Below are 11525 nucleotides of genomic sequence, written 5' to 3'. Positions count from 1 at the left end.
CCCCCCCCCCCCCCCCCCCATATAGGGAGTTTTTGAGCAAGAGTGGAGATCGGTCTCTTAGCTGTAAAGCATATGGGTTGGGAGTGTCAGGGATTTCCTGCTGGCACTAGGGATGCCAACTGTAGCCTGAGAGATCTGTGAATATTTGGGGGCACTGTTTGGGGAGGGCATTGAGTGCAGCTGTGATGCCATAGAGTGCACCCTCCAAAGCTGTCATTTCCTCCAGAACTCATGTCTGTGGTCTGGAGATCAGTTGTGATTCCTGAAGGGTTCCAGGCCCCACTCTGAGATTGATAACCCTGTTCACTGTTGCTCTTTCACCATGACACAGATCTGATAGAAGCCAAGAGCTATGACACAAGATTGTAATATTACTTAAGAACTGTGGATATTTTCTCAATGGAAGTTAAGAGACAGAATTCCCTGATGTGTATAGGGCTATGTGCATAGAGAGGGCAACATGCAGGGGTATAAACTATTGGGGAGAGCAGGGCTCAGGGGCCCCCCCAGGATTTCCCAGTGGGGGCAGTGCCCCCCACCAGGTTTTCAGGCCCTCTGGGATTTCCCGGAAGGTCTACAAGATAGCATCATGAAACTCCTCAGGCTGTCAGGTTTTCAAGTTCAGCCAGGCTGTGTAGCAACTTGAAAAGTTCCTAGGAGGCCCAGGGCTACTTTTGGTTTTGTAAAGATAGCAGGGGGAGGGGACTGGGACAAGGCATGTCTGTAACAAGCTGAACCTGTACAAAAGAGATGGGACCAAAAAGGGAACCAGGCGGCTGTCGATATTGAACTTGGGAGTGATGGTAGGATGGCAAATGAGGACCATGTGTGGCTACTAAGGGGCCAAGGGAAGCAAGGATGACTGGAGAGGGAAACACCAATATGTCTTTCTGCCAATGCTAGAAGTTTCCAAGCCAAGATGGGGGAGCTGGAGTGCTCGGTGCTCAATGACAACTTAGATATAGTAGATGTAGTAGATATCTCAGAAACATGGTGGAATGGGGAAAATCTATGGATACAGTTTTTCTTGGTATAAGCTAGAACTGCCAAACCGACAAATCGCTCGCTCACAACTTTAATGCCAGTAGCTCACAAAGTAGAATTTTTGCTCACGAGACTCTGCAGCTTAGAGGGAACATTGGATGTGACGCTACGCGTCGCTCTGGCAACGGGGCTGATTGGAGTCCCGTTGCCAGGGCGACGCGTAGCGTCACATCCTGGCGACGCTGGTGTAACACGGATAGCTGTCCCCCCGCGGCAGCGATCCTGTGACGACGCACGGATCCCCCGCCGCAGTTTGGCAGCCCTAGTATAAGCTCTGTAGGCAGGAGAGGGAGGGACAGGAATGGGGAGATGTTGCAGTGTACATCAAAGAGGGCTTAGAACCCAGTGGTTAGAAAATACAAGACGGGGACCCGCGATACTCGCGGGGGGGGAGAAGAGCTCCGTCTCCTCCACCACCCCCCGCTCATTGTCCCGAGGAGGCGGCAGCGGCGGCGAGGCCGGTCCTCCCCCCCTTTGCCGGGCTCGGCGGCGGCGGCGAGGCCTGTCCTCCCCCTGCCCGCCCGGCTCCGAGGAGGCGGCGGCGGCGCGAAGTCAGCAAGAGAGCGTTCCATGCGCATGCGCACGGAACGCTTTTGCACTCGCCCCCCCACTCTCTCTCTCTCTTTTTTGCCCTCCCCCCCACCGGCTCCGACCCGAGGGCCTCGGCTCCATCTCTTTCCGGCTCTTTCCCCCCTCACCGTCTCCGAGGCACCTCGCACTCTCTCTCTCCCCACCCCCCGGCTCCGGCGGCGGCGGCGAGGTTCCAGAGCATCCCCTGCGCACGCGCAGGAGACGCTCTTGCACTTTCGGGGGGATTTAAACATCCCCCTGAAATTTTTTTCAACTTTTAGTATTTTTGTGCACACGTGGGGACTGGCCCACGTGTGCACAAACCTCCCCCTACCCCCCAGGTGGCCCCGGAGCGCTGATTTAGCGATCCGCACTCACGGGGCCACTTGACTATTAGATATATAGATTAGGGGAATTAACTCGCCAACAGGCGCAATATGCTTGGAAATAATGGGGCCCTAAGAGTTACTTAACAGTGGGGGTATGCTGTTGTGCACCTGATGAAACCCTTGAGGATGATTTTGAGTTGTGGAAGGAAATAAGGGAGGTGACTAAAGGAGATAATGTTATTATATTGGGAGACTTCAGCTGTCTTCACATTGACTGGGTAAACATGTGCTCGATTTATGCTATAGAAATGAGATTCCTAGATATCATAAATGACTGTGCACTGGAACACTTAGTCACAGAATCAACCAGAGGGGTAGTGATCTTGGACTAGGTTCTGAGTGGGTCTCAAGACCTGGTGAGAGATGTCAAAATTGTTGCACCAGTTGGGAACAGTGACCACAGTGCTACTGAATTCAGTATTAAGGTCAATGGAGGGTTACCCCTAAAGTCCAAAATGGTAACATTTGATTTCAAAAGAGGGTACTTTACAAAAATGAAACCAGAGACAAACAAACAAAATCATCAAGACAAACAAACATCCCTAGAGGGTGTTTGGAAGCTATTTAAAGCACTCTTATTGAACCCTTGATAGAATGCATTCCACAGGTTAGGAAAGGCACTGGTGAGTCTAAAAAAAAACCCTGCATGGTTAACAACACAAATCAAGGAAGCCATAAAAAGTAAAGAGGCCTCTTTTAAAAAGTGGAAAGTCTGCCCTAATGAATTGAACAGGAGGGACAACAGGCTCTGGCAAAAGAAATGGAAGTCAATAATTAAGCATGCAAAAAGAGATGTTGAGAGAAGATTATTAGAAATCATCAAGACAAACAAACATTTAAAAAAAAAAAACCTGGAGCAAGAAACCAGCCAGAGAAGCAGTGGGGCCTTTGTAATAAAGGGATTGCTAAAGGAAGATGTGGTGATGGCAGAGCAGATCAATGAATTTTTTGCTTCTGTGTTCACTGTGGAAAGTGCAGAGCATGTACCCAAGCCATTATTTTCCATTATTTTTTTGGAAGGGAGTCTGAAGATCTGAGCCAAATTGAGGTGATGAACAGTGAAGTTCTAGACCAGAGGTGTTGAACTCATTTGTTGTGAGGGCCAAATCTGACATAAATGTCCCTTTGTCGGGCTGGGTCACGTGCCGTAAAATGTAACAGGAGCTACTGGAGATATAAGCTTTATAAATATTATTTCCGATGCCGAATGACAATAGCAGGCGTGATTGGATTAGGTGTGATATGCAGAGGGGTAGTAGGCATGGAGATATCAGCATTGGTAATGAGACAGGAAACCTAGGTCTCAGTTTGGTACAGAAGGATTCAGTCCAGGAGGATGGACAGAATAAATGGAAATAAGTCTGAAGAAGTGATCTAGAAGGGAACCAGGAAATTACAGGCCAGTCAGCCTGACATCTGTCCCAGGGCAAATTGTTCCATCTGGCCCTATACATCAGTATGGCCCATGTACAAGATTCTTGATAGCTCTCTTCTAGTGCCCACCAGAGTTTGAAGGAGTTGGCTCCTCACAGGTGAGGCGAGATGAGAAGGAGATGTTTGAATGAAGAAGTAGAAGTTTGGGTTTGGAAGAGAAGAGACAGAGGGCCTCACTATACGTGACATTATCATCACATCCTCCCATGAAAGTCTCCATAGTGGGCCAGTCAGTTGTATCTTGCACATTCCATGCTTGAAACTTAGCAGACCTGCGGGAACCAGAGTCAGGTTGAGAGTGTGATGTGTATGGTGCAAGTACCCCCAGGATTATGGTTCACGTGTATGGAAGCTGTATGGACATGGAAAATCCATGCTTTGCCCAGTTCACACAGAAACAGTGACTGCTCAGAACAGGGACCGCATGCTTCCAGTGGACAGTCAGTGGGCTACCAGTCTGCATAGTCTGAAGAGGCCTATAGTTAGGTTCACAGGCTGAGACAAGCTGCTGTGAATTTACCACAGCTCCAGAATCTCACTGTGGATTTGATGGAATAATAGATCAGATTCTCTGTGGGAGTATCTAATATTTGTAAATAAAGATAATATTACAAAAAGCATCCCTTGAAAGTTGTTGCCCCTCAGAGGAGCAAGTAATAATACTAATTACAATTTATATAGTGTCTGTAGAAGTCATCTTTTTTCCAGTCAGTAGTTTTCCACGTTTTTCTATACCAGGAACAATGCAAGTTAGTTTGACTTCAGTTGCAGAAATTGTACGTGGCATGATTTCCTTACTCTGAGAAGTGACCAGTTCCTTCATTCAAAAATACGCCATTTGGAACACACAAGTGATTCCATAACATATTTGTGTCTGGCATCCATGTATGAGCACTAATACTGGCACTAGTAACCTCTGTTGTATTGCAGGAATCATGGCTGTTAAAAGTCCCCATTGGCCAACGGCATCAGTGTTTACTCGTAAAATAAGCAGTATCAAAATAGCATTTTTCCTGACTTACTAAGTCTTGACCTTGTTTAATGTCTTTCTCCGCCATTCAGATGAAATGACTCAACTTAGCAATATATTGAAGATGTCATTACTGGGGTTGTCCTCAATGGAACTTGCAGAGCTTTAAAATGGGTAGACTGGTACTGTGCAGTCTGTCTTTTCCTCGTCTCATTGCTCATGATAACTCATTTAAAAATTGTAATATGGTCATTAGTAATCATTTTCTACAAGGCTTTTGTGGCTCTTCCAGTTGTATCTTTAAAATCTAGCACACAACTTTTGCAAAAACAGTTATGCTACTGCTTTAGATAAATCAACATTGATGTACAACAGTTAAAGGTACTTATTACATAACTGATGAGGCAATAATTGGTCTTGTCAGATCCAGAAGGAAAACTCGCAAAAGGAGGCGATGGACTAGATCTCATCCTACCTTTCCCAGGCAGTTCGTTTTTTCTTCCAAAAGTGATCCCTGAGGATTAGCAGAGCTTGGCAAACAAAACACACCACATTATGAGGTGCTGTCATGATGAAGGAGAATCAGGTCAATAGTCTCTGTCTCCTACATCCATTGGCAGCTTGAGTCAGAAGAAGAGGAAGACAGAAGTTATGTTACCCAGTTTCCCATTGTCACTGCAGTACTGCCTACCTTGCTGCAATTTGTGAGGTTCTCCAAATCCATTGAGAGGATTTTCAGGGTAAACAATGGGCTGCTTAGGGAAGGCAGGGAAAAGGTCCTGTTGACCAACTCTTCTGGCAAACTTTTCCCTGGGTTCAACCCTATCCAACCCCTTCCTACACAGTGTCGGGACTGTTTGTAAAATAGTTTTTAAATCGTTTAATAGAAGATGATTGCTTACTGACTTTGCCACAGAGACACTCCGAACAGTGTGTACTAAAATGAAATTAAAATTATGTACCCAGTTAAATCAAAAGTCTATATTAAGGAAAGATGAATTCTGCATCTTCTGTAGATTATCCAAATTGGTCAAAACTACGTATGTAATTTAGCATGTTTCATAATTTCTTCGGGTCTTGCTAACAATGGGGGGGGGGGGGGGGTGATGCATGATACAGGAATAAGTCCCACTGTGTCAAGGACTCCTATCCTGAACCCTGTGGGTTTCCAGAGCTAGTGTAAAAATGTATGAAGTTTATTTGAATCATTTTCAGAAATAGTTTTATCTTGAGGCAACACACCACTCTAAAATCATACACAAAAGAAAACAAGAAAAACAAGCTTAACTAACACATTTGAAACCAGCATTAGATGACAGTCTTAAAGTCCCAAAGGTAGTCCTCTATGTTCCTGTCCATTGCAATATAAGCATATCATTGTCCAGGCCTTTAGTCCAACAGAATCCAAGCTAGTTTCCCTTCTCCAGGCTGTTAGCCCAATTATAGCTTTTTGGCCAACTTGAATCAGGTGATGATGACAATCCAATCAGGACACATTCTTGCTGGAACCCTCTAGAACCCTCTTGTCACTCCTGATTTCCCTCTCCCATTCTGTGGACTGCAGGTTCTCACAAAGAGCTAATTATCACATTCTTAACTCTGGCCTTATAGATGACTAGGAAAAAGGCCAGTTGTGGAAATAAATACAACGGCCTCTAGAAAGAGGCTCTGGGCGGGTGCCCTGGCCTTGGACACTCAGTGTCAATTTGTTGTGGTGACCTCAGCAGGGTATAATGACACTGAGTCCACCATTTTCTCCAGAGGAACTGATCTCTGCTACCTAAAGAACAGTTGTAATTTTGAGTGAACTCCAGCCCTCACCTGGAGACTGGCAACGATGGTTCCCCAGAAGGGAATAGTTGGTTTGGAGGGTGGAGTCTATGGCTTTGAACCTGTCCAAGGTCCCACACCTCCTGAAACCTCACCCTCTCCAGGCTCCATCCCTCACATCTCCAGGAATTTCCCACCTGGAGTTGGCAACCCTATCTCCTTCCCAGCCAATCATCAACCTACCTTTATTTCCCCCTCACTCTTCAGCTTTCCACCCCCCACACACCTGCAGCCGCTCCCGTGCTCTGAAGCCCTGACTGCTACGTCACATTGGCTGTCATATGGGGGCCACCTCAGCAGTATATAAGGATACAAAGCCCAACATTTTCTCCAGTGGAACGGATCTCTGCCATCTGGAAAGCAGTTGTAATTCTGAGTGATCTCCAGCCCTCACCTGGAGATTGGACACATTTTACCTCAGAACAGCAAACTGTTTAGAATGTTAGAGGCAAAAGCCAATCAAGTTGCATATGCAAACGACCTCTGTGTTCCGAGGCAAAGGCCAATGAGGCTGCACATGCAAATAACCTCTGTGTTCTGACTGGCTATGGGGGGGAGAGGAACAGCAAAATGTTTAAAATGTTGGAGGCAGGACTCAGGCAAAGCAGCCAGTGGATAGGGAGACCCTCTGAATGACAGATCAGAGAGCGAACTGATTTTGGAGCATGTGGAATGTTCTAGAGAAGTGCCACCACCATTCGGCTTTTACTTATAAGGGAGATAAGGGCTGTGTAGGCAGAAAGGCCCAGTTAGCAACAACTGCAAGATGAAAGAAGCCTGTTACTATTCACATTAATTAACCCTTGGGAGGAATCAGGGGCAGTGTTCCCTCTAAGCTGAGTTAGTGTGAGCTAGCTCACAGTTTTTTAGCCTCCGGCTCACACATTTTTGTCCTGGCTCAGGAAGGATGTCTCCAGAGCAAACTAACTTATGCAGTAGCCAAATCGCTGGCTCACAGCTTTAATGCCAGTAGCTCACAAAGTAGAATTTTTGCTCACAAGACTCCACAGCTTAGAGGGAACATTGATCAGGGGTGCTTTGCCTCATACAGCACAACTACTGAAAATCTTATTCTTTCACCTTTCTGGCTTCTGAAATTTCAATAGGTATCCTCCTACTCATGCCTTGAAGGATATCTTTACATTTGTAAGGGCTAGAAACTTGTAGTGCAATCCTAAAAAGATTTACACCTTTTCCAACAAATTCAGCTTAGAAGGGTGTAGCTCTGTTTAGGATTGCACTGGTCCTCTTTTTAAAAAGATCCTTGGGGCTAGCGATGGGCATGAACCGGCTCATGAGCCAAAATTGGGCATGAACTTGGGCTGGTTCAGAGCTCAGGAACCAATGTTTGGAGAAGGTATCTTCTCTGAACATTCACTCGACTTTTGGCCGGTTTGATTTGGCTGTTCAGGGCCAGCCATTTAAACCTAACAGTGGAGTGGAGTCCACCGCTCCGCTGTTAGGCTTAAATGTCTGCCAGCCATTTAACCATTCAGTTTTGCTCCCCATGGCTTTGAATGGAGGGGGTGGAGAGACAGGCTGAGTGATTAAGTTTAAATGGCTGTGATCTATATAACCCTTCGGTTTTGCTCCCCCTCTTTGAAGTGGCAGCCATTTAAGAAGAGGAGGAGATTGGATTTATACCCCGCCCTTCACTACCCAAAGGTGTCTCAGAGCGGCTTACAAACTCCTTTCCCTTCCCCTCCCCACAATAAAACGGAACACAGGCTATGGCAAATAAAATGCAAGTCTGTAGTCAGGTAGGCAAAAAGGAAATATGAGGAGCATATAGCAAAAAATGTAAAGACCAACAATAAAACTTTCTTCAAATACATTAGAAGCAGGAAACCAGCCAGGGAGGCAGTGGGGCCCTTGGATGACCAAGGGGTAAAAGGAGTACTGAAGGATGATAGGGAAATGGCTGAGAAGCTAAATGCATTTTTTGCCTCCGTCTTCACTGTGGAAGATGAGAGGTGCTTGCCCACTCCAGAGCCGCTGAGTTCGGGAGGGGTGTTGAAAGACCTGAGTCAGATTGAGGTGACGAGAGAGGAGGTCCTAAAACTGATAGACAACTTAAAAACTGAAAAATCACCAGGCCCAGATGGCATACATCCGAGAGTTCTGAAAGAACTCAAATGTGAACTTGTAGATCTCCTGACAAAGATATGTAATCTTTCCTTAAAATCTGCCTCCATTCCTGAGGATTGGAAGGTAGCTAATGTCACTCCCATCTTTAAAAAGGGTTCCAGAGGAGATCCGGGAAATTACAGGCCAGTCAGTCTGACGTCGATACCGGGTAAATTGGTGGAAACCATTATTAAGGAAAGAATTAGTAGGCACATAGATGAACAAAACCTATTGAGGCAGACTCAACATGGGTTCTGTAAGGGAAGATCTTGTCTCACTAACCTGTTAATGTTCTTTGAGGGGGTGAACAAACATGTGGACAAGGGGGCTCCAATAGATATTATTTACCTTGACTTCCAGAAAGCTTTTGATAAAGTTCCTCATCAAAGGCTCCTAAGTAAGCTCAAAAATCATGGGATAGAAGGACAAGTCCTTTTATGGATCAAAAACTGGCTAGTTCATAGAAAACAGAGAGTGAGTGTAGGTGGGCAATTTTCTCAGTGGAGGGTGGTAAGCAGTGGGGTACCGCAGGGATCAGTACTTGGTCCACTGCTTTTTAACTTGTTCATTAATGATTTGGAGTTGGGAGTAAGCAGTGAAGTGGCTAAATTTGCGGATGATACGAAGTTGTTCAGGGTGGTGAAAACCAGTGAGGATTGTGAGGCACTCCAAAGGGATCTGTCAAAGTTGGGCGAGTGGGCGTCAACATGGCAAATGGGGTTCAATGTGGCCAAGTGCAAGGTGATGCACATTGGAGCCAAAAATCCTAACTATAAATACACGTTGATGGGGTCTGAACTGGCAGAGACTGATCAAGAGAGAGATCTTGGAGTTGTAGTAGATAACTCACTGAAGATGTCGAGACAGTGTGTGACTGCAATAAAGAAGGCCAATGCTATGCTGGGGATTATTAGGAAGGGTATTGTAAACAGATCAGCCAATATCATAATGCCGCTATATAAATCAATGGTGCGACCTCATCTGGAATACTGTGTGCAATTCTGGTCACCACACCTTAAAAAGGATATTATAGCTTTGGAAAAAGTGCAGAAAAGAGCAACTCGAATGATAAAAGGGTTGGAACACTTTCCCTATGAGGAAAGGTTAAGGCGCTTAGGGCTCTTTAGCTTGGAGAAACGACGACTGAGGGGTGACATGATTGAGGTTTATAAGATTATGCATGGGATAGAGCAGGTAGAGAAAGAGTTACTTTTCTCCCTTTCTCACAATACAAGAACTCGTGGGCACTCCATGAAATTGCTGAGCGGTCGGGTTAGAACGGATAAGAGGAAGTACTTCTTCACCCAAAGAGTGATTAACACTTGGAATTCACTGCCACAGGAAGTGGTGGGTGCTACAAGCATGGACGGCTTCAAAAGGGAATTAGATAAGCATATGGAGCAGAGGTCCATCAGTGGCTATTAGCCACAAGGTATAGATAGGGACTCTGGGGCAAGTGATGCTCTGTCATCTTGGTGCTTGGGGGGGGGGGTCAACAGTGGGATGGCTTCTAATGTCCTGGGCCCACTGGTGGACCTCCTGATGGCACTGGTATTTCTGGCCACTGTGTGATACAGAGTGTTGGACTGGATGGGCCTTTGGCATCTCTTATGTTCTTATGTTCTCTTAACAGACACCCTGTGAGGTAGGTGGGGCTGAGAGAGCTCTTGACAGAAACTGCTTTTTCAATAACAGCTCTTATCAGAACTATGGCTTGCCCAAGTTCATCCAACCAGGTGCAAGTGGAGGAGTGGGGAATCAAACCCGATTCTCCCATATTAGAGTCCACGCATTTAACCACTACACCAAACTGGCTCTCCTTTCCGGGGCAATCTTTACCCCTTTTCTCCTGGCTGTGGTGAGCTGTGGCTTGGAGAAGGGGGAAAAGGAAGTCCTTTCCCGGGCAATCCCCCTCCCCTCCTGGCCCTAGCGAGCCGCAGCCTGGAGAAAGGTAGAAGGGAAATCCCTTCCAGTGCAATCCCTGCCCCCTTTATCCTGGCTGCTGCGAGCCACAGCTGGGAGAAAGGGGGAACCAAACTTGCCAGACCGGTTTGGTTTGAGCAGGGCCCATTTAGGTCCGTTCGGTTTGGGGGTTTGGTTTGTGAGTTATCCCAAAGCCTGAAATGAACTGCCCTTTTTAGGTTCATGCCCGTTACTACTTAGGACTCACTATAACATTCTCACTATAACATTCTGTGTTATTTCTCCTGCAGAATCATGGCATACACACAGCCCTTGATATAGTTCTTTTTAAAGGTGGAAAATTGAATCCCATCTTTTCCCTATATATCAGTGATGCAGAGTTTCACCAACCTGTTGGTTTAATATGTGTACTTCACAGGATGTACATCCCCTCCTCCAGCACTTCAAAGGAAACCCTACCACAGTAAGATTTCCACTCCTTTTCTTTGTATTCATGCAGTTATCATACAACAGTTGTAGCATCAATGCTAGCCTTGCTGTGGAGCACCAGAGAAGCCATTGTTGTTTCTTTGAAACATTTCTAATCTGTACAAGCCCTTCATTTATGGTCATTTCATTAAAGATGCACCTTCTGTAATTCAGCAGCCAAAAGATGGTGTTTGCAATTTGATAAATGTGGAGGATTCAACACTAAAGAGAAACAAATTAATCCTTATAATCTTAAACAGATTTTGAGTTTAGAAAGAAATAATCTCCTTTTGGAGGGCCAATCCTATATTTCACTCCTATGTAAACACTTGTCTTAGAAGCACAACATTGCTTCAAAGCTTGAAGTGTGTCTACTGTTTTCCAGTTATTTGAGAGTTTGGCTAAAACAATCAGTTCTCTTTTGCTCTCCATTATACTATGCATATTCTGCACGTTGTGGATTAATCCTAAACGTAGGGAACACATACCATTGTCAGCAACTGGGATGTCTATGCGTGTTCTGCACGTTGTGGATTAATCCTAAAAGTAGGGAACACATACCATTGTCAGCAATTGGGATGTCTAAGTCACATTGTTTTGTCATTTGCCAAGTCTTTTTTTCAATTGTTGTAACTCTAGAATTTGTCATTGAGCCCACACAGGAGTTAAAAAACCAAGGCACCATTATTATTCAATCATTCCACCACATTTGTTCAGTTATAATAGGTCACACTCAATAAAATATTGTAAGAAGTCAACATTTTTATTCA

The sequence above is a fragment of the Gekko japonicus genome, unplaced genomic scaffold, assembly GCF_001447785.1.
Source record: "Gekko japonicus isolate JY-2015 unplaced genomic scaffold, Gekko_japonicus_V1.1 scaffold978, whole genome shotgun sequence".
Classification (NCBI taxonomy): Eukaryota; Metazoa; Chordata; class Lepidosauria; order Squamata; family Gekkonidae; genus Gekko; species Gekko japonicus.
Note: the sequence above shows the minus strand (reverse complement) of the source record.